The sequence below is a fragment of the Leptidea sinapis genome, chromosome 3, assembly GCF_905404315.1.
Source record: "Leptidea sinapis chromosome 3, ilLepSina1.1, whole genome shotgun sequence".
NCBI classification, from domain to species: domain Eukaryota; kingdom Metazoa; phylum Arthropoda; class Insecta; order Lepidoptera; family Pieridae; genus Leptidea; species Leptidea sinapis.
In genome coordinates, this window is record NC_066267.1 from 15,527,243 (window position 1) to 15,548,803 (window position 21,561).

Consider the following 21,561-nt stretch of genomic DNA (forward strand, 5'->3'; position numbering starts at 1 on the left):
TAGTGTGGAACGCGCGTAAACGAAAATGTTCTTTTTTTGAAATTCATACAGATACCACGCATCGAGCAATAAGAATGTGGGTGTCTGTTAAAATTCTTTGAGCATGAAGGGATTGAAAAAAAAATAGGAGTGTTGTTATGAAATTCAGTACAACATTACAACACTCGTTTGGATGATGTAATGGTTATTACGACTTTGGGTGTTTTAATGTTGATAATAAGCTAACTGTCTCAGAATCTTTAATAGAGGATTTAAAGCATGGGTGTAGATAAAGAATTTTACCAAACGGACGGTTACTGAGATACATTATACTGAGTTATATTGTCAACAATACGGCTGATTCGGACACTTCCGATGAATCATCTATGTTTAATGCAGACGACAACAATTTGAATAGAGAATTCCTATAAATTTATTAATAATATTATGGGTGGCGGTGATCACTTAACACCAGGTGACCCGTACTCTCATTTGTCCTCCTTTTTCCATAAAAAAAATAATAATTCGTATGTAATTTATTCAATTAAAAATGTTTTAAAGACCTGAAACTTTGTGTACATTCTTTTTCTTGTCTCGTCGGCCTTACTATAGTTAGTTCTTGAAGGATCGTTATTAGCTCTGTGCTTTTAAAATATTGACAAATTAACATAACATAATATTTATAGCAAATTTTTCAGTATTTACGAAAATTATTTAATATACAAGCTACGTGCACAAGTTGTAATAGTTATATATGCAACTGTTGGGTAATAAGGGGTATTAAAACACGAATGTGGGTTCATCACATAAAGCGAAGCCGAGTGTGATAATAGTATCACATGAGTGTTTTAATACCTAATTATCAACAGTTGCATACAAGACTTTATCTACACCCATAATATGAATCCTCTATAAAAAAGATTCTGAAACAGTTAGCTTAGTGCTAACATTAAAAAAGTCACTCCTAGTAACCATAATATCATCCAAAGAAGAGTCAGTATGAAAACGGATGATGTAATGTTGTACTGAATTTCATTACAACACTCGTTTGGATGATGTAATGGTTTTTAGGACATTGGGTGTTTTTGAATCTGTAATAGAGGATGAGTGGATGGGTGTAAATAAAAGTCGTTAATAAGATATGTAACAGTAAACAAAACGGTCTTTAAATCTCCCAAAAGATGTCGATCTTAATTTTGTTGGAAGCAGAAAATATAAACTTTATTACGACTTACATCGTGACTTCATAAAACTTTACAAGCTCCTATATTTTAAGAGGAAGTTAATTCAAATTGCTTTAGGTGTTTCAGTGTCGTTTTAGCTAAGAATAGAGTTAATTCGACCACAATATTGATTTAATTATAGCCATTTTAACAAAAACATTATTTAAATAGTTACAATGTTGCAAAGTGTGATGTCAAAAATTGGACATACTAACGTTCTCAAAAAGCGTCACCTTTTTATGACAGTAAGGGACGAGACGAGCAGGACGTTCAGCTGATGGTTTATATCATAAACCATCATCGCCCTGCCCATCACAATGCAATACTGCTCAGGATTCTTGGAAGTCCTAAAAGTTCTGAGTGGCACTACAATTGCGCTCGTCACATTGAGGCATAAGATGTTAAGTCTCATTTGCCCAGTAATTTAACTAGCTGCGGCGCCCTTCAGATCGAAATACAGTAATGTTTACACATTACTGATTCTAGACAGAAATAGACGCCGTATAGGAACCACACCCATAATCTATCTGGTACCCTATGCAAAGCAGCCTCCCACTGGTTTTACCGCATTCTTTAAAAGGGATCTTGTGCATTGCATCAGTTTCGAGCAGAAAATACAAATTTCAAGAAAGAAATTCAGTATAACATTCCAAATATCTGCTTTTTTGCACAAATGTTACCTCACATTTGGCCGTTCATAATGTACTCATAAATTACTTTTTCTGCTTAGCTGTTCAGCTGCTTTTTTAAACTTATAATATGCTAGCGTATTGGCGAACACGGCGTGCAAAAGAGAATAACATCTGTAACGGAGATACAGCAAGATTGAAATGGAAAGAGAATCTTTTGTAACCGATTTTGACTGACAAGTCGTAAACTGTCCGCCACGCTTGGTATTAGATTCTTAGTATCTCCAATATTAAACTAGCTAAAACAAACATTGAGAAATCAAAATTGATCACTTATCCTCGGGTTGTTGAAGCACTAGTATATCCAAAGTGTACGGTTCTAACGAGAGATTGCTACGAAATGCTTGTTTCTACTATAAATAAAATAAATTTAAAGGGTAAATATGCCGGCTGTTAGGGCCGGTTTTTTCACGCTACGAATACAGACACGTTACTGTTAAATATTGCGCTTACTATCGTTAAACCATAAAATGCGATGTTTGACAAACAATTAGCCTTGACGTAGACTCAGGCTCTTTAATTATTAATGTTTATTGTACGATATTACATTGTAATCCATATTTTATATAAAAAAAAAAGCCCGCTGAGTTTCTTGTGCCTCTCCTATTTTGAATAAAAATATTTTAACACGAAGCGTATGTTACAAAAGACGAAAGATGCCATTGAGTGTCAAGATGCCACGCACACAAGCATCTAATATTTGCCTTAATAAAAAGCTATTGTTCTTAGGTAGTGTGGTATCGAGTTGGAGCGCAGTAAGTAAGATCTTTATTTGTTGACTAGGGTAATACATTATAGATACATTATTTTAATACATTTTAGCTCTCCAAGTCGTGCCCGTTATTGAGCATACAAATATTTGACATATAGATATTATAATCAAATCATAATAAATATCATAAAACAAAATTGATTACATCATGAAATAAAGTTAAATTAAATTAATTGCATCATGAAGTTAAAAATAAGAGCGACCATATCATTATTAAGAAAAACTATTATAAATGTCATAGTTTAATTGAAAATTATGTTCAAAATAAGCAGTTACTAAATACTTATTTGTCAATGTTACTTCAAGGCTTCAAAGTCATTTTCTATTAAAAATTTACAAAAAAAAAAATCAAATTCAAATTCAAAATTTCTATATTTGGTATTAAATTATATATACAAAATTACTTAAATCTACTTATTAAAGCAATTTACAATTAAGCCTTATATATGTAGGTATCAGAAAACTTATTTCTACAACCCTATCTACGTATTGAGGGATAAAACTTTATTATGCTTAAAAAACTAATACATGAGGTTTGTGGGGGGGGGAGGGGGGAATCCAGGAAACTGGGAAAACCTGGCTATTTGCTATTGAATTTAAAAATTCACTGATCTTATAATAACATTTATGCGCTACATATATTTTAAGTTTATGTTTAAATTCCCTTTTAGGCCAGTTTCTCACATGCTCTGGTAATTTATTATAAATTTGCTGTGCCATGCAGATTATACTTGAGGGTTGTAAAGTGGAGACCAATCTTTAATCTAAGTCTGCATATTATAACTTACCTACTGTATAAATGCAAGGAGCTATATATATTGTTAAATATGTAGCAAATTAGTTAATTACAAACTTATTAGACTTCACCCAAAATGTTGTTTAACAAACCATTATGTCCAAAGACAATGATGCTTTTAACTAATTCATTACCTATTAAAAGGGTACCGGCAAAATGTATTAACAATGAACCACATTGCGTAAACCTACTAAAATATTGATAACAATAACTGGAGATAGCTGCTGTAAGTAAATTTATTACTTATTCAAAAACCGTAGTACATAGTATGTAAAAGCTTGTAGTTCAAATAAAAGAGGTGTGAATGTGTGTATCGTGTGTGTTTATGTGTATATATGGATGTAAGTAAACCTCATATATTTTTTGAACGGCTCTACCGATTTCGTCGCGGTTGGTTCAGCTTTTCTTATAAGATGAGTCTCATTTGCTCGAATCATTTCCTTAAGGCTTATATATCGTTTAAAAATTCATGCCCATCAAGTATGATTAAAGTTTTTTAACATTAAAAATAGTGAAATCTCTTTCGAAAGTAAATTTTGTCTAATTTATAATTGGAAAAAAACTGTCATACAAAGAAATGTTGGTGTCCGCTTACACTACAAATGCCAAAAAGGTACCCTGGAAAAGATGTGTAACTGTCAAAGAGAAAAGTTTACAAATTATATTTATTTCAGGGAACTTAAAATTTCAGTAACGAATTATTTTATGTTTCTAAAAATATTATATTTGAGTCTTTGCCTCTCTCATTATACGTGACATTATCTTATTAGATCCAAATACATTTAGAGCGTTAAGGACTAGCAAACCAATAAATAAACATACAATCCTTTTCCTTTATAATATGAGTGTGATTTTTGATTGAAAAAACCTCTGACTGAACAGTTCTTGAACAGAAAATAGAGACTGACAAACGTAAAACTTATAGCAACCCTCGTTTTCGTCAGGTCTTAAAAAATACTTAACTGCTATTCCACTGATGTCATTGTCCAAATCGGGTTCTAAATTCAAAATACGCAGCTTAAACTGAAAAATTTTTAACATTGCTGCGTTTTGACCAATAATAGTCGAAGCTTATTATATGGTGTCATTTGTGGCATGTGTCATATGCCTTATTTCGGCTTTGTTTTTGTATGACGTGAATTGTCCATATGTATAGACCATCATTGCTACAGATCGTCATTTCTAATTTTTGGAGTAACACAAGTTAATCTAATATCTGTAAAATAACGTGATCTAGTGTACAAATGTACACAGCAAGCGTTTCTATGGTCCTATGCTACCGAGTCTCCGTGGAAACGGCAAGACAACCGTCAAAAACTGCCAATATCTACGTATCCCTAGACAAAAACACCAAAGAGAATTTTTGACCGGGTGTATTTTGAGTTGCTCTTGGTTCTGTGAGTAAACATTGGAGCGTGTATATAATTTTGAATCTGAAACTATTGTTGAAATAGCAGTGAACAACCAACTAACTCTTTGTATATATTGTGTTTGTCTTTATTGTTTTAGATACATCAACAGTGTTCTTTGCGGTGAATAATCTCAGCAGTAACAAATTTCTTAGTTTCTGAAGACCATGTTTATTTACGAAGCCATATATAGCAAAGTTTATTAATATACACTCGTAATTGGCGAAATCTAAAAGGATACGCCATCAAGCCAAACAATAATAATAACAAGGGCGGCTTCGGTTCAAGCACTCGCCAACCGCTGCCGCGGCACGCTACGCTCAGCTCGTGCGTTGTGATTAACAGTGTTAATATGTTTTTGGGACCTACTAGTTAACAACGGCCGATTCGCTTAGATTACAATTAGTTTATTGCACTTTAAATTATCATTATTTTTTGTATAATATTTATCAATAACAGCGTGTTTGAAATCATTGATATTTGAGATATATATCCATTGGAGAGAAGTTATCACTTTCCCATAAAAAAGTCAGTAAAAATATTGATTTGAATTTAAATAAATAATAGCTTTCTTTAAAACTTAAATTTGAAAGTAGCCGTTATGAAAGAGGTTAAATAAATGAGTAAATTAATTGTAAACATTTGAACTCTTACCATCAAATCAATGGCACTATTTTTGCACAACTCTTTAATGGTGATATCTTCTTGCTATAAGTGAAATACTTATCACTGAAGAGTTCCAGTGGTCATTGATGGTGATCTCATCAATTAAAATCCTCACCAAATCTCTATACCTTTCAAAGTTTTAGAAGTTTCCTAAATCACCATAAAACCAGATTTTTGTAGCATATTTCAATCATACATTTCATGAGGTAGATGAAACGGTCACAACTATAAAAGTCTTACACAATAATGCTGCACTATTCACTAAAGTACTAACAAATATTTGCCATCGAATCCTTGATACTTGAATGAGTAACATGAAGCAATGGCTGCGAAAATTGCTTTTTGTTTACCGAGTAATTTGACACATCATATAGTAGGCCACAGTCCTCAAGGAGGGTCACCATTGAGAACCGAAGGACGTGTTGATACTATAACGCGATAATGGTTTGCTGAAGTGGTAACTTAGTAAGATTGGCATTTCTTTTACGCAGTATAATTAAATGGTCTTTTATGTCCAAAATCATGTGTACCATTAAACTGTTTTCTGTAAGAGTTACAACTCTTACTCTTTTCTAAATCTGAATATGTGAATAGTTTAGAAAAAAGGATTGTTGTTTTTAAAATGCAGATTTCCATTAAATGCCTAATATTTTGTATCTTAAAATTTTATATGGGCTTTAAATTGTTTGTGTTTTATTCCAATACGATCATGGGTTACGCTAATAAGATACACCTTATTGCTTGCCTTAGGAATTTTTTGCCTCGCACAGTGACTATGGATTCTGCAGTTTTCCCGAACCGATACGACTAACGGCCGTTCCCAATATTCAGTCTATCTCTTACTTGAGATAAAAAGACTTTTCTGTCCCACTAAACTTATCGACGGTTACTCACCTTATCCGTACACGCTGGCTGTCAATGTCACGACGTATAGCTTACCAGCGATAGAAGTTTGTATGGAAATTGCAATTCACGCGTCCCTATAATAAGGCGATAAGAATGACTGATCGGGTATATTGGGACAGCTTCAGATAATTTACAGCTGACAATTAAACAATTACTGACAGTAGAAGGTAGTAATTTATCTATTTCTTTAGATAGTATATTGGGAACAGCCGTCCCCAATATACTTCAAGCATAATGCACACGCCCATCTTAAAGGCGGCAACGCATCTCTCTACCCTTGGTATTGTGGATATCCATGGGCGTTCACCACTACCCATCACCTGAGCCGCTTTCCCGTATGCCCTGCCCTCTATTATACAAAAAATGACAAGCAACATCTCGTATCAGGATCTCTTTGTGCAAAGAATCTGATAACATAAGAACGCAGAAAATCCGATGCAATGTTTAGATTGTGAGGAAACCGAAAGCGACGCGGGTGTTACGGATGATCTGTAATTATGTCTGAGTCTGTAAATAAGGTCTCTCATAATTATTCTCGTGTTGCATCATCATTTCACATTATCAGATCCGCTGACTCATTTATTTCCCTAACAAACTTCAATAATTAACAATTCTGTATACATATTATGTAGCCTCTGCCTGTACATACAATTTTGTTTGTCATATTTTGAGATAAACTTTCGTTTGATACTTACTCTGTTCTACGATTTTTTGAACTTTGGAAATACATGTCTGCTTGCTCAGGCAGAGTTCGGGAAGCTCCGTAAAATGTTCTCGTCCCAAATCCCACAGTGTCTGAAGACGAATGCTTTTAACCAGTGTGTGTTGCCAGTGGTGACATACGCAGTCGGGTCGGTAACTGTGGGCCAAATGAAAAAGCTCATGGTCACTTAGGAGGCATTAGTGAGAGCTGTACTCGGAGTTTCCTTGCGAGATCGAATCAGAAATGAGGACATCCGTAGAAGAACCATGTCACCGACATAAAACAGATGGTTGCGAAACTGAAGTGTCAGTGGGCAGGGCACATAGCTCGACGCACAGCTGGTCGTTGGGGCTGTATGACGACCACATACTGCAAGACGTCGTGCAGGTAGGCCCCTCACAAGTTGAATCGGTCGATCTGGTTAAGATAGGTGGAATACGTTGTATAAGGGCAGCTCAGGACCTATCGTCATGGCGATCATTGGGGGAGGTTTAAAAAGAGCTCTCTCGCGCAAACTATTCAGTTTAGAAAAATAAGATCTTAGAAACCCCAATATCATTTTTAAAGACCTAAAGATACACGTATGGGTTTGATGAAAAATAATTTTTGAGTTTCACTACTAAGTACTACCCCCAAAATTTTGTGTTTTTTTTTCTAATATTATAGGAAAATCTTAATGCGGTTCACACAATACATATACATTACTAAGTTTCAATAGTATATATAGTTCCTATAGTTTCGGAAAAAAGTATGTGGGTTCCGTTTTTTGCCATTTGACTGCGGAACCCCTTACAATCGGTCCTTTTTCGTATTAGTTTGATGACAAACACTGTGATACATGAATGATACCTATTTATTACATAAGTTATGTTTGTAACTAACTAGCCTAGGCTCAGTAACAAAACAGCTAGCTGTATCTGCTACTTATAGTGATTATAAGAAATAAATTTTGAATCCTTTGGATTGCGTTGGTATAATCCACATTATGTGTTTGTCATTATCGTGGTTTTCGAATCATTTCCTTAAGGCTTATATATCGTTTAAAAATTCATGCCCATCAAGCATGATTAAAGTTTTTTAACATTAAAAATAGTGAAATCTCTTTCGAAAGTAAATTTTGTCTAATTTATAATTGGAAAAAAACTGTCATACAAAGAAATGTTGGTGTCCACTTACACTACAAATGCCAAAAAGGTACCCTGGAAAAGATGTGTAACTGTCAAAGAGAAAAGTTTACAAATTATATTTATTTCAGGGAACTTAAAATTTCAGTAACGAATTATTTTATGTTTCTAAAAATATTATATTTGAGTCTTTGCCTCTCTCATTATACGTGACATTATCTTATTAGATCCAAATACATTTAGAGCGTTAAGGACTAGCAAACCAATAAATAAACATACAATCCTTTTCCTTTATAATATGAGTGTGATTTTTGATTGAAAAAACCTCTGACTGAACAGTTCTTGAACAGAAAATAGAGACTGACAAACGTAAAACTTATAGCAACCCTCGTTTTCGTCAGGTCTTAAAAAATACTTAACTGCTATTCCACTGATGTCAATGTCCAAATCGGGTTCTAAATTCAAAATACGCAGCTTAAACTGAAAAATTTTTAACATTGCTGCGTTTTGACCAATAATAGTCGAAGCTTATTATATGGTGTCATTTGTGGCATGTGTCATATGCCTTATTTCGGCTTTGTTTTTGTATGACGTGAATTGTCCATATGTATAGACCATCATTGCTACAGATCGTCATTTCTAATTTTTGGAGTAACACAAGTTAATCTAATATCTGTAAAATAACGTGATCTAGTGTACAAATGTACACAGCAAGCGTTTCTATGGTCCTATGCTACCGAGTCTCCGTGGAAACGGCAAGACAACCGTCAAAAACTGCCAATATCTACGTATCCCTAGACAAAAACACCAAAGAGAATTTTTGACCGGGTGTATTTTGAGTTGCTCTTGGTTCTGTGAGTAAACATTGGAGCGTGTATATAATTTTGAATCTGAAACTATTGTTGAAATAGCAGTGAACAACCAACTAACTCTTTGTATATATTGTGTTTGTCTTTATTGTTTTAGATACATCAACAGTGTTCTTTGCGGTGAATAATCTCAGCAGTAACAAATTTCTTAGTTTCTGAAGACCATGTTTATTTACGAAGCCATATATAGCAAAGTTTATTAATATACACTCGTAATTGGCGAAATCTAAAAGGATACGCCATCAAGCCAAACAATAATAATAACAAGGGCGGCTTCGGTTCAAGCACTCGCCAACCGCTGCCGCGGCACGCTACGCTCAGCTCGTGCGTTGTGATTAACAGTGTTAATATGTTTTTGGGACCTACTAGTTAACAACGGCCGATTCGCTTAGATTACAATTAGTTTATTGCACTTTAAATTATCATTATTTTTTGTATAATATTTATCAATAACAGCGTGTTTGAAATCATTGATATTTGAGATATATATCCATTGGAGAGAAGTTATCACTTTCCCATAAAAAAGTCAGTAAAAATATTGATTTGAATTTAAATAAATAATAGCTTTCTTTAAAACTTAAATTTGAAAGTAGCCGTTATGAAAGAGGTTAAATAAATGAGTAAATTAATTGTAAACATTTGAACTCTTACCATCAAATCAATGGCACTATTTTTGCACAACTCTTTAATGGTGATATCTTCTTGCTATAAGTGAAATACTTATCACTGAAGAGTTCCAGTGGTCATTGATGGTGATCTCATCAATTAAAATCCTCACCAAATCTCTATACCTTTCAAAGTTTTAGAAGTTTCCTAAATCACCATAAAACCAGATTTTTGTAGCATATTTCAATCATACATTTCATGAAGTAGATGAAACGGTCACAACTATAAAAGTCTTACACAATAATGCTGCACTATTCACTAAAGTACTAACAAATATTTGCCATCGAATCCTTGATACTTGAATGAGTAACATGAAGCAATGGCTGCGAAAATTGCTTTTTGTTTACCGAGTAATTTGACACATCATAAAGTAGGCCACAGTCCTCAAGGAGGGTCACCATTGAGAACCGAAGGACGTGTTGATACTATAACGCGATAATGGTTTGCTGAAGTGGTAACTTAGTAAGATTGGCATTTCTTTTACGCAGTATAATTAAATGGTCTTTTATGTCCAAAATCATGTGTACCATTAAACTGTTTTCTGTAAGAGTTACAACTCTTACTCTTTTCTAAATCTGAATATGTGAATAGTTTAGAAAAAAGGATTGTTGTTTTTAAAAAGCAGATTTCCATTAAATGCCTAATATTTTGTATCTTAAAATTTTATATGGGCTTTAAATTGTTTGTGTTTTATTCCAATACGATCATGGGTTACGCTAATAAGATACACCTTATTGCTTGCCTTAGGAATTTTTTGCCTCGCACAGTGACTGTGGATTCTGCAGTTTTCCCGAACCGATACGACTAACGGCCGTTCCCAATATTCAGTCTATCTCTTACTTTAGATAAAAAGACTTTTCTGTCCCACTAAACTTATCGACGGTTACTCACCTTATCCGTACACGCTGGCTGTCAATGTCACGACGTATAGCTTACCAGCGATAGAAGTTTGTATGGAAATTGCAATTCACGCGTCCCAATAATAAGGCGATAAGAATGACTGATCGGGTATATTGGGACAGCTTCAGATAATTTACAGCTAATTACTGACAGTAGAAGGTAGTAATTTATCTATTTCTTTAGATAGTATATTGGGAACAGCCGTCCCCAATATACTTCAAGCATAATGCACACGCCCATCTTAAAGGCGGCAACGCATCTCTCTACCCTTGGTATTGTGGATATCCATGGGCGTTCACCACTACCGATCACCTGAGCCGCTTTCCCGTATGCCTTGCCCTCTATTATACAAAAAATGACAAGCAACATCTCGTATCAGGATCTCTTTGTGCAAAGAATCTGATAACATAAGAACGCAGAAAATCCGATGCAATGTTTAGATTGTGAGGAAACCGAAAGCGACGCGGGTGTTACGGATGATCTGTAATTATGTCTGAGTCTGTAAATAAGGTCTCTCATAATTATTCTCGTGTTGCATCATCATTTCACATTATCAGATCCGCTGACTCATTTATTTCCCTAACACACTTCAATAATTAACAATTCTGTATACATATTATGTAGCCTCTGCCTGTACATACAATTTTGTTTGTCATATTTTGAGATAAACTTTCGTTTGATACTTACTCTGTTCTACGATTTTTTGAACTTTGGAAATACATGTCTGCTTGCTCAGGCAGAGTTCGGGAAGCTCCGTAAAATGTTCTCGTCCCAAATCCCACAGTGTCTGAAGACGAATGCTTTTAACCAGTGTGTGTTGCCAGTGGTGACATACGCAGTCGGGTCGGTAACTGTGGGCCAAATGAAAAAGCTCATGGTCACTTAGGAGGCATTAGTGAGAGCTGTACTCGGAGTTTCCTTGCGAGATCGAATCAGAAATGAGGACATCCGTAGAAGAACCATGTCACCGACATAAAACAGATGGTTGCGAAACTGAAGTGTCAGTGGGCAGGGCACATAGCTCGACGCACAGCTGGTCGTTGGGGCTGTATGACGACCACATACTGCAAGACGTCGTGCAGGTAGGCCCCTCACAAGTTGAATCGGTCGATCTGGTTAAGATAGGTGGAATACGTTGTATAAGGGCAGCTCAAGACCTATCGTCATGGCGATCATTGGGGGAGGTTTAAAAAGAGCTCTCTCGCGCAAACTATTCAGTTTAGAAAAATAAGATCTTAGAAACCCCAATATCATTTTTAAAGACCTAAAGATACACGTATGGGTTTGATGAAAAATAATTTTTGAGTTTCACTACTAAGTACTACCCCCAAAATTTTGTGTTTTTTTTTCTAATATTATAGGAAAATCTTAATGCGGTTCACACAATATATCTTATTACTAAGTTTCAATAGTATATATAGTTCCTATAGTTTCGGAAAAAAGTATGTGGGTTCCGTTTTTTGCCATTTGACTGCGGAACCCCTTAAAATCGGTCCTTTTTCGTATTAGTTTGATGACAAACACTGTGATACATGAATGATACCTATTTATTACATAAGTTATGTTTGTAACTAACTAGCCTAGGCTCAGTAACAAAACAGCTAGCTGTATCTGCTACTTATAGTGATTATAAGAAATAAATTTTGAATCCTTTGGATTGCGTTGGTATAATCCACATTATGTGTTTGTCATTATCGTGGTTTTCCGCGATTCAGGTTATGTATGTATGTCATTTAAACAGTTGAAATTTCTTAAGGAGTGGAAAATATTTTTGGTTGAAATCGCACCACGCCATCAAATATTACTCTCACCAACTATGCATATGATTTAAAAAAAAAACATTTGATTCCACGAACAATTACTAATGTATGTTATAAACTCCACTTTGCAACATCCAGGACATTAGGGCACCTACAATGCTTGCCAGTAATAAATAAATAAATTTTTCTATGTTAAATTGAAAATACTTTCAGTATTATAATTAATTTATTACACTTTTTCTTGCAGATATAATCAACGGATTGAAGCCAACTCGAAAACGGTGAGATGCGACGACTATTTTACTATCAATTATATTTTCATAGAGTACTTTCGGCGTGCCTTGTCAAAAATATTGACAGCTCTTTATTTTTTATCGTCCGCCGTCTTTTAGGATTTATTTTAATCAAATCGTGATCAAGTGTGTTTTGTTACTGTCTTGATAACTGAGATAATAGAGACAGAATACTCTTGATCATTATGTTTCGCATTGAGAACACGGACGGATAAAATATCTGAAGTTCTAACCGCGATTCTTTAAGCTTATACTTTATTTTTACGAAAATAAGGGACGAGATGAGCAGGACGTTCAGCTGATGGTAATTGATACGCCCTACCCATTACAATGTAGTGCTGCTCAGGATTCTTGAAAAACCCAAAAATTCTGAGCGGCACTACATTTGCGCTAGTCACCTTGAGGCATAAGATGTTAAGTCTCATTTGCCCATTAATTTCACTAGCTACGGCACCCTTCAGACCTAAACACAGTAATGTTTACACATTACTGCTTCACGGCAGAAAAAGGGGTCGAAATAAAAATATACCTATAGCTTATGTAGGATTATTGATAATCAACAATACACAACGGTTACTTATTAAATATTAAATATTTTTAATCAAAATAGGATTCAAAATCACTTATTGAACGTCAAAAACTACTACCATCCATTCACAATAGACTGTCTTAGGCCTGAGAAGAACGGGCGCAAGAAACTCAGCGGGTTTTTTTTTATAAAAATATGGATTACAATGTCATATCGTAAAATAAACATTTATAATTAAAGAGGCTGAGCCACTCCATTTCCAGTCTGTGGTATCATTAAGAAAATCATTAATGTTATAATAACATTAACCACACAAACGTTTTTTAACAATTCTTTTAAATATTAATAACATTTGCTTTGTACATTTTCTGGGATCATAGTGTAAAAGCATATACATCGCAAGTGAGTTATATATCTTCGATTCATCGCACAAAAGATAACCGCAAAAGTTAGTTCCAAAACTTTTGATGGCTTCATGTTTATTTTCGTAATTTGTTGTTCGTAAACTCTACTTTGCTGCGTGCCCTTGACTTGACTCAGTCTCTATTGGGTATTTATAATGGTGTCAGTTTATCCCTGATCGCGACAAGGGTCGATTGGTACTCATACTCCCTGACGATATTACTAATACTAAGGTGGCGAGGTCCGAAAGCAGTCATCAGAAATCTACACGGATAATGACAGCTTGAAAATTAAAGGTATAATATAATATGCTTTTACAACAAGATCCCAGAAGATGTTCAGATAAAATGTATTACAAAATTCATAAGAATTTTTAAACTTTTATCATCGTGAACCTTTAACATTGTAAATATTATGACGGGTACTCACTATATATTAATTTGGTGCCGATATTTTAATCCAATTGTATGTATCGTGGTTGTGGTGGAACTGCGCTCTGCTTAATGTTTTGTCTGGTAAAAGTTAAATAAAACACAATTTTATTAATTTTTAAACTGCAATTACTTTTTAATGAATAAACCGATTTTCACGCAGTTTTGAGTCGATTGATAAAGCCGTTGAAAAACTATTCCAAACAACCACATTTAGAATTTTTTTTTTCGTAGTTGTTGTAAGATTTCTCAAAATCTACAGGTCCAAATTATATTAAAAGTCTCTGTTTAATCAAGCCCTTTTGAATGGCAACACAGACACGCAGTCAGACATACAGACACTATCTTAAAATCGTCAGGAACGCTTCATAGGGCCTTAAAACGTTGATATCTGATGAAAACTCGATTTTTGAAAAACGGGGTTAAATCAATAATTTCCCAACTTAGAAAATGTTCAATATTCGCGATAAAAGTTAGCCTTTGTGTCCTTTCCCAAGCTCTAGTCGTACCTATGTACTGAATATCATCAAAATTGGTTCATATTGGTGTAAACAAAGTTACATTCATATTTATTATATTAGTAGGGATATATAATATTATACAAGTGGTCAGTCAGATGGTCAGATGATTAGTCAGTGGCTAATACAGAATAGTTTACTTTATAATTATACGAGATAAACACTGGCATACAGCATACCTATGGTAGAGTTAATATCGTGTAGCTTAAAATAAGACTGCTTTGATGTATTGATTATGCTATCGGTACTACGCTGAAACAGAAGTTTTCGAGTTCAGTTTTCGGTAAAATCGTGTATTTTAGTATTATATTATTTTTAATGAAGTACTTTGCGGAAATCTATAATTATAAAAAAAGATTTAAGTTTTCTTTAGTGATAATTGCGCCAATATTTGTTTTTAAACAATTCGACACGTGTTTCGCCTCTACACGAGGCATCCTCAGGACGTATTGTCTCGCCAAAATCTTTGCCAGATTTTTGAGTCTCGTGCCCGATTTTGAGACAACACGTCCTGAGGATGCCTCGTGTAGAGGCGAAACACGTGTCGAATTGCTTAAAGACAAATATTGTTGGAATGAACACTAAGGAAAACTTAAATCATTTGTATTTTATTATTTTGTTGATGTATGTTACAATATTGTTACCAATGCTTAATACTCTGTAGTTTTGTGACTACAGTAACATTGCATGCAATAACATTCTATACATAATGTAGGCAAATCGCGTCGTATCGCAAAAAGAAAGCTGAAATATGAACATGCCACAAATTAAACCATACTAAACATTGACAGCCATATCTGCACATTGCCACTTTCATACAAAGTTTCATATTTATAAAATCAGTAAGGTTTGGCTTTGCAGACTATATGCCTTAACGCGTTTTTAAAGCATCGATATGGTAACTAAGTTACTTATTACGGTGTGTGTGACATGAATTTCTCATTTTACGTAAACATGATGATAAAAATATGATAAGCGTTTACGTAACTGATATCGTGATGAGGTCATAGACCTTCTAAAATAGAATCTAAATAATAATTAGATGTACCTACCTACTTGCTTAGTGATTACTATACCTTTTGTTTCATATTTCATGTACTACAAATCGTTCATAACAAATATTGTGTGTTTACTATGCGTGGTGACACAAATGACAAAATATTTTATTTAAAACTGGTTGAATCCGAACACCACTGACCTCGACTAAGGGTATGTTCCGATATGCACTGCGAGCACTGCACAGTGCTATCACTGTAGAAAAATTCGTTCCGTTATGGACTGCCAGTATACAGTCATAACTCGCCGCCATATTCTACTGTGAGCACTGACGTTTTCGAGGTACCTTACTCGCAGTACTTTGATCACGTGATCAGTCAAAACCACTCGAGTTCCTAACGTTTTATAAACAATACCTACAGTTTAATCCCAAATATTTTTAATTTGATTGTACTCAAACAACAGTTATTTTTTAATGAACTAGAAAACTGTACTACACTCATTTGAATGCTGCGTCAAAAAATACGACAGTATACGGGATTGCGTTCCGTTTTAAATAGTAACCAGTATAACTGGCTATAAAGGAACTGCTTCACAGTATACTAAATTGACGTCACACTGTACAGTGGTCGCAGTGCATATCGGAACATACCTTAAATACCACTGGACTGGCGGCTGTCAGAGTGCTTTTGTGCCTGTTTGATATTTGCCATTTTGGCGCTCTTGGCCATATAGCGAGAGTCTGAGGTACTAAAACTAGTGACGACAACCTCAGCTAAACAAACATCGATAGGAAAACAATTTACATAAATAAAATTGTGTACTTTATTACGTAGATTCCTGAAGTATAAATGACATGGAAAACGACCGAAATTAATTCAAAATGAAATAATACTTTAGAGTACTATAATACGCTTCTCTCGCAGCCTTTTGTATTATACGTCAAAATTAGTTCTCTGGACGCTCGCGAGTGGCGCTTCAAATAGGCACAAAAATTTGCTGTCAAACATATGGAACTGCCTGTACCACTGTATTTATACAGGCCAGTGCCGAACATGCTACACTGTGGCTCGCTTATATATAGGATGTTAAAAAAATCCCGTACTTTATTTAACTTAATGCGTATATTATTTTTCTTTGTGGTGTCTCCACATATAATTGAATGTTAGAGAAGTACAGGGGTTTTTAATACAGTGTATAAAAGATTTCCGAAAACAAACATCAGATTTAGATATATCAACAAAAACTATATCAACAAGTGTGCAGTGTTCGGTAAAAATTTCAAAATGATTGGTAAACGACTCAAGGTTACGATTTGTCAAAAATTATGTTTTTTCTAATATAGATTATTATAAAACCGTTCTGTAAGATAACAATGTAGCATAAAAATTCTAAATGATCGGTATAAAACTAACTAACTGAGCTAACCGTTCGAGTGACGTATCGTTATAAAATCTTGTATGCTTTGTTCAAATCTCAGGTTGTGGCTATGAAGCAGCTAGAATGCAGGATCTACTTTACAGTTGATAGCCTGCTCAACCCCAATATTTGCATATTAGGAAATTGACTTGAGATGTCGCTCTTTCAAATCTAAACAATTTGTTATTTTTTTAAAGAGATAACCCCCACTTCAAGGATTAATACACAAATAAAATTTGAAAATACACAAAAAAAGCAAAATTTAAAATTTTGTTATTCAAATTTTATTTGTGTATTAATCCTAGAAGTGAGGGTTATCACTTTAAAAACATAACAAATTGTTTTAATTACTACCTTCTACTGTCAGTAATTAGCTGTCCCAATATACCCGATAAGTCATTCTTTATATTGGGACGCGTGAATTGATATTTCCATACAAACTTCTATCGCTGGTAAGCTATACATCGTCTTATTGACAGACAGCAAATACTGATACGGTGAGTTACCGTCGTTAAGTTTATTGAGACAGAAAAGTCAACGATACTTAAGATTTTTATCTCGAGTAAGAGATAGACTGAATATTGGGAACGGCCGTTAGCCCAATATTATAATTACCCGTAGATAAATAAAAACTGAGAGTTGAACAAAGCATATAAAATATATCAACGATACGTCACTCGAACGGTTGGCTCTGTTGAAAGAGTGCTCGCACGGAACGCGAGAGGTCGCGAGTTCGAGTCCCGTATCGTTCATAAATTATGCTTTTAAATTTTATTTGTGTTATTAATCCCAGAAGTGATGGTTATCACTTTAAAAAAAAACAAATTGTTAACATTCGAAGCATTTTTATGATGCAATTTGTAGCATGAACGTCATGTATCCATGCTCATAGATTTGATACCATAACATCTATAATCATTATTCTTGCGCAGATAAAAATGGTCGATCATCTTTAAAGATCAATAATAATTCCACATGAATAATGAGCGATTTCAGTGTAGAACGCAAAAGATAAATATGTTCTTTTACTGAACATAATTTATTGCTGATTTCTAAACTTGTTTAGATTTCAAACATCCGGTAAAAGATATACATAAGTTGTGGGATTAATTGATTATTTTTACTTATTGGATTCCTCGTGTTGTTTACGGATCCCATCAAAAAAGATGAATGGGAGAATTTAATCTAAGCTCTTTAGAATTTTTCTATTTTCAAATATCACTTTGGAACTAGGTATTTTACAAGATTCTATAACCTTTTTTGAAGTTCAGAATAATTATATTTAAAAATAAAGATACGGTTACAGCTTAATTCTGGTTATTTACTGACTCTCGCAGATGATCCTATTATCGAGACATCATCATCATCATCAGCCGGAAGACTTCCACAGCTGGACAAAGGCCTACCCCAATGATTTCCACGATGATCGGTCCTGCGCTGCCCTCATCAAACGTATTCCGGTGATCTTAATCAGATCGTCGCGTCGGTCCATCTTGTCTTCCTACCTACCAACACTGCGTCTTCCGGTACGTGGTCGCCATTCGAGGACTTTACTGCCCCAACGGCCATTGTCGCTGTGTCGGTGACTTTGGTTCTCCTACGGATCTCCTCATTTATCTCGCAGGGAAACTCCGAGCATATTCTATTATACCTCTCCATTGCCCTCTAAGCGACCATGAGCTTTCTCATCAGGCCCATAGTTAGCGACCACGTCTCCGTACCATAAGTCATCACATATATTAAAATATATTACTATATTTTTCACATATATTTTATCATCGAGACATATTTTTATAATAATACTAGCCGACCCAGCAAACGTTGTATTGCCATTGTAGGTAATCTGCCAACTATAGGTAGCTAAAATGAAGTTTGTTTTTTACCTCCTGAGAAAGTTAGAATGTTAGAAAGATACAAAGATTCTAATTAGTTATTCATTTTAAACTATTCTTTCAATTTCATTTCTGAACGACGGGGGACACATCAAACGAAAAACAAAATTGTTGTTTTTATTTAATTCCGAAAATTTTCATATTTATTCACCTTTTAAACCTTCTCTGGACTTCCACAAATCACTTCTCGAGTTTTAGCGAGACTAACGAACAGCAATTCATTTATATATATATATAGATTGACACTTTTACATAATATGTACTATGGGTACAAGACAACGATATATTTAATACAGTACACCTACTCAAACATACATAAATACTTACAAATTTATCATATAAATGTTTGCACCTACCAGGATTCGAACCCGGGTAATTATTATCAACAAAGACTTAAATACTAATTGTACGGAATTTCACTGAAATAATTAACATTTCAACAAACGTGAAACACATTGAATCCGGTCTTGTTTACTACACATAATTCTCAAGCTCCAACACAATATAAATTATTAAGACAATAACCGCAAGTGTCGTTGATTGTGTTCTGCTCAATGGTAATTAGTAGTTTACAAACTATTTACTTGATTCACCAAAATACGGCTAATGGGAATAGTTATTGTGCGGTTATATGTGCTATGTCGTAAAATATGAAATTCGGAGATGCGCTATCTGTTTCTGAATTAGATTGAATGCTTCTATAAATCTAAACATAGCTTTTGGCTTTGGTATGCCAACATATAAATATTTCTTAATAATTAGGTACCGTAAATAAAAAAAAATAAAAATTCTTTTTTTTCCACCTCGTTGAAATGCTCAGGTTTAGTCCCTGGTACGAGGGAGAAAAGTGGCCGATTCTCTCCCGGCATGGCGACTTTTGTCCCTCGTACCCCCTGGTCTTAGTCCCTACTAAAAGCGAGCTTTTCATTCAGGTGGGGAAAAAAACATATACGCACCACGTAAGATAAGTAGAACATAGCCACCTGCGATTGCCTAGGCGCGTACTATACCATTATTTCCAGAATTACAAATAACATTAAATTTCGTTTATTCTCAGGTAGTTATGTCTTTAAACCAACTATATTTGTAAGGCTGTTATATTTTAAGTATGTGGGTATTAATTTATTATTTTACTGGAACCCCTCTCAAGTAAAGGCCTCCTTCAAAGTTTTCCATGTCTCTCGGTCTTGATCTATTTTCTTTTACTGTGGGCTAGCTATTTTTTTTAATATCATCTTCCCATCTAGATAAAAGTCTTAATGGTCTTCCTCTATAGCGCTTACTCAATGTGTCTTTCCATAAACTAACTATCTTTGTCTATCTTACTATCTTCAAGACGTGCTATATGATCGGCCAATTTCCACTTCAAGTTTTAACTATGGCTGAGAGCATCTATTGCTTTTTCATTTCATTTTATTTTGTTATGTTTTATTTTATGTATTTCTTAATGTTAAACATACTGAATTCCATTCCTCATAACACCAAGTAATCTAGCCATTCAATGAGCACAATAATTCGAGCAACTCTGCGTTGCACGTGGTAAAATGGTTGTCAACTGGGGTGCGCCAGACCAGAGATGACAGCAATACTCCATATGACGTAGGGCCTGCGATTTTCAGAACCACGACTTGCCGTGCTCTATTAATGACGCCAAACTTTTTCTAAGTCATTTGGCTTTGCCTTAATACTAGGCGAGGCATAATGAGACTGTTGTGTAAGAGCGGCGATGAACCGTTTTAACTCGTTGTAAATGTGTGTGTGTCTTCTACCGCATTTATCACGGGGAGTGTTCTGAAGAGCTGTTCAACCTGATTCCTGCCACCGAATTTCACCTTCGCACGACACGCCACAAGTTACGATATCATCCCCACCATCTGGATGTGTGGCGGTCCTCCACAGTGCGGTTTTCAAGGAGCTTTCTTCCTCGCACTACGAAGCTGTGGAATGAGCTTCCTTGTGCGGTGTTTCCGGGACGATACGACATGGGTACCTTCAAGAAAAGCGCGTACACCTTCCTTTAAGGCCGGCAACGCTCCTGTGATTTCTCTGGTGTTGCAGGAGAGTGTGGGCGGCGGTGATCACTTAACACCAGATGACCCGTACGCTCGTTTGTCCTCCTATTCCATAAAAAAAAAATAGAATAAATTAATTCAGTTTATTCCAAACATGCAAGGTTATAATTATAACCTTTCAGATTCATTACCAGATTAGTTCGATCCTTTTAAATTTGGTTGGGAAATCGTCAATCACTAGTTTGGTATTATTTAGCCACAATGGCAATTTACATAGTGATCGGTTGAACAGTGTTGGACTAAAACGATAACATAAAATGTGTTTTTATATTTTTTTTTGGGATGTTCAGCTGATGGTAGTTAGTAGGCCCTGCCCATTACAAATCTTGAGACATAATGTGTTAAGTCTCATTTGGACTGAAGGGCACAGTAATGCTTAGAGATTACTGTGATCGTAAGAGGCGACTAAAGGCAAATACTGGGAGGCTCCTGTGTACACATGCCGGCTAGATAATGGGTGCCATTTTTTGCCAATCACAATCAGTATCCCACTCGTCTCTTCCCTTACTGTCATATAAAAAAAATATATAATGTACCAAATAAAGTG

General features: G+C 34.9%; 1 protein-coding gene across 3 annotated transcripts in view; it reads left to right on the top strand.

Annotated features, from left to right (window-relative positions):
- The window catches only part of LOC126979362 (5-hydroxytryptamine receptor 1-like), a 161,966-nt gene that overhangs the window by 91,452 nt on the left and 48,953 nt on the right, over positions 1–21,561 (top strand). For all 3 annotated transcript variants that reach the window (XM_050828600.1, XM_050828602.1, XM_050828601.1), the window contains one exon: positions 12,710–12,743. The gene's annotated coding sequence lies outside the window, so the exon portion shown is untranslated. The remainder of the gene's footprint in view (positions 1–12,709; positions 12,744–21,561) is intronic.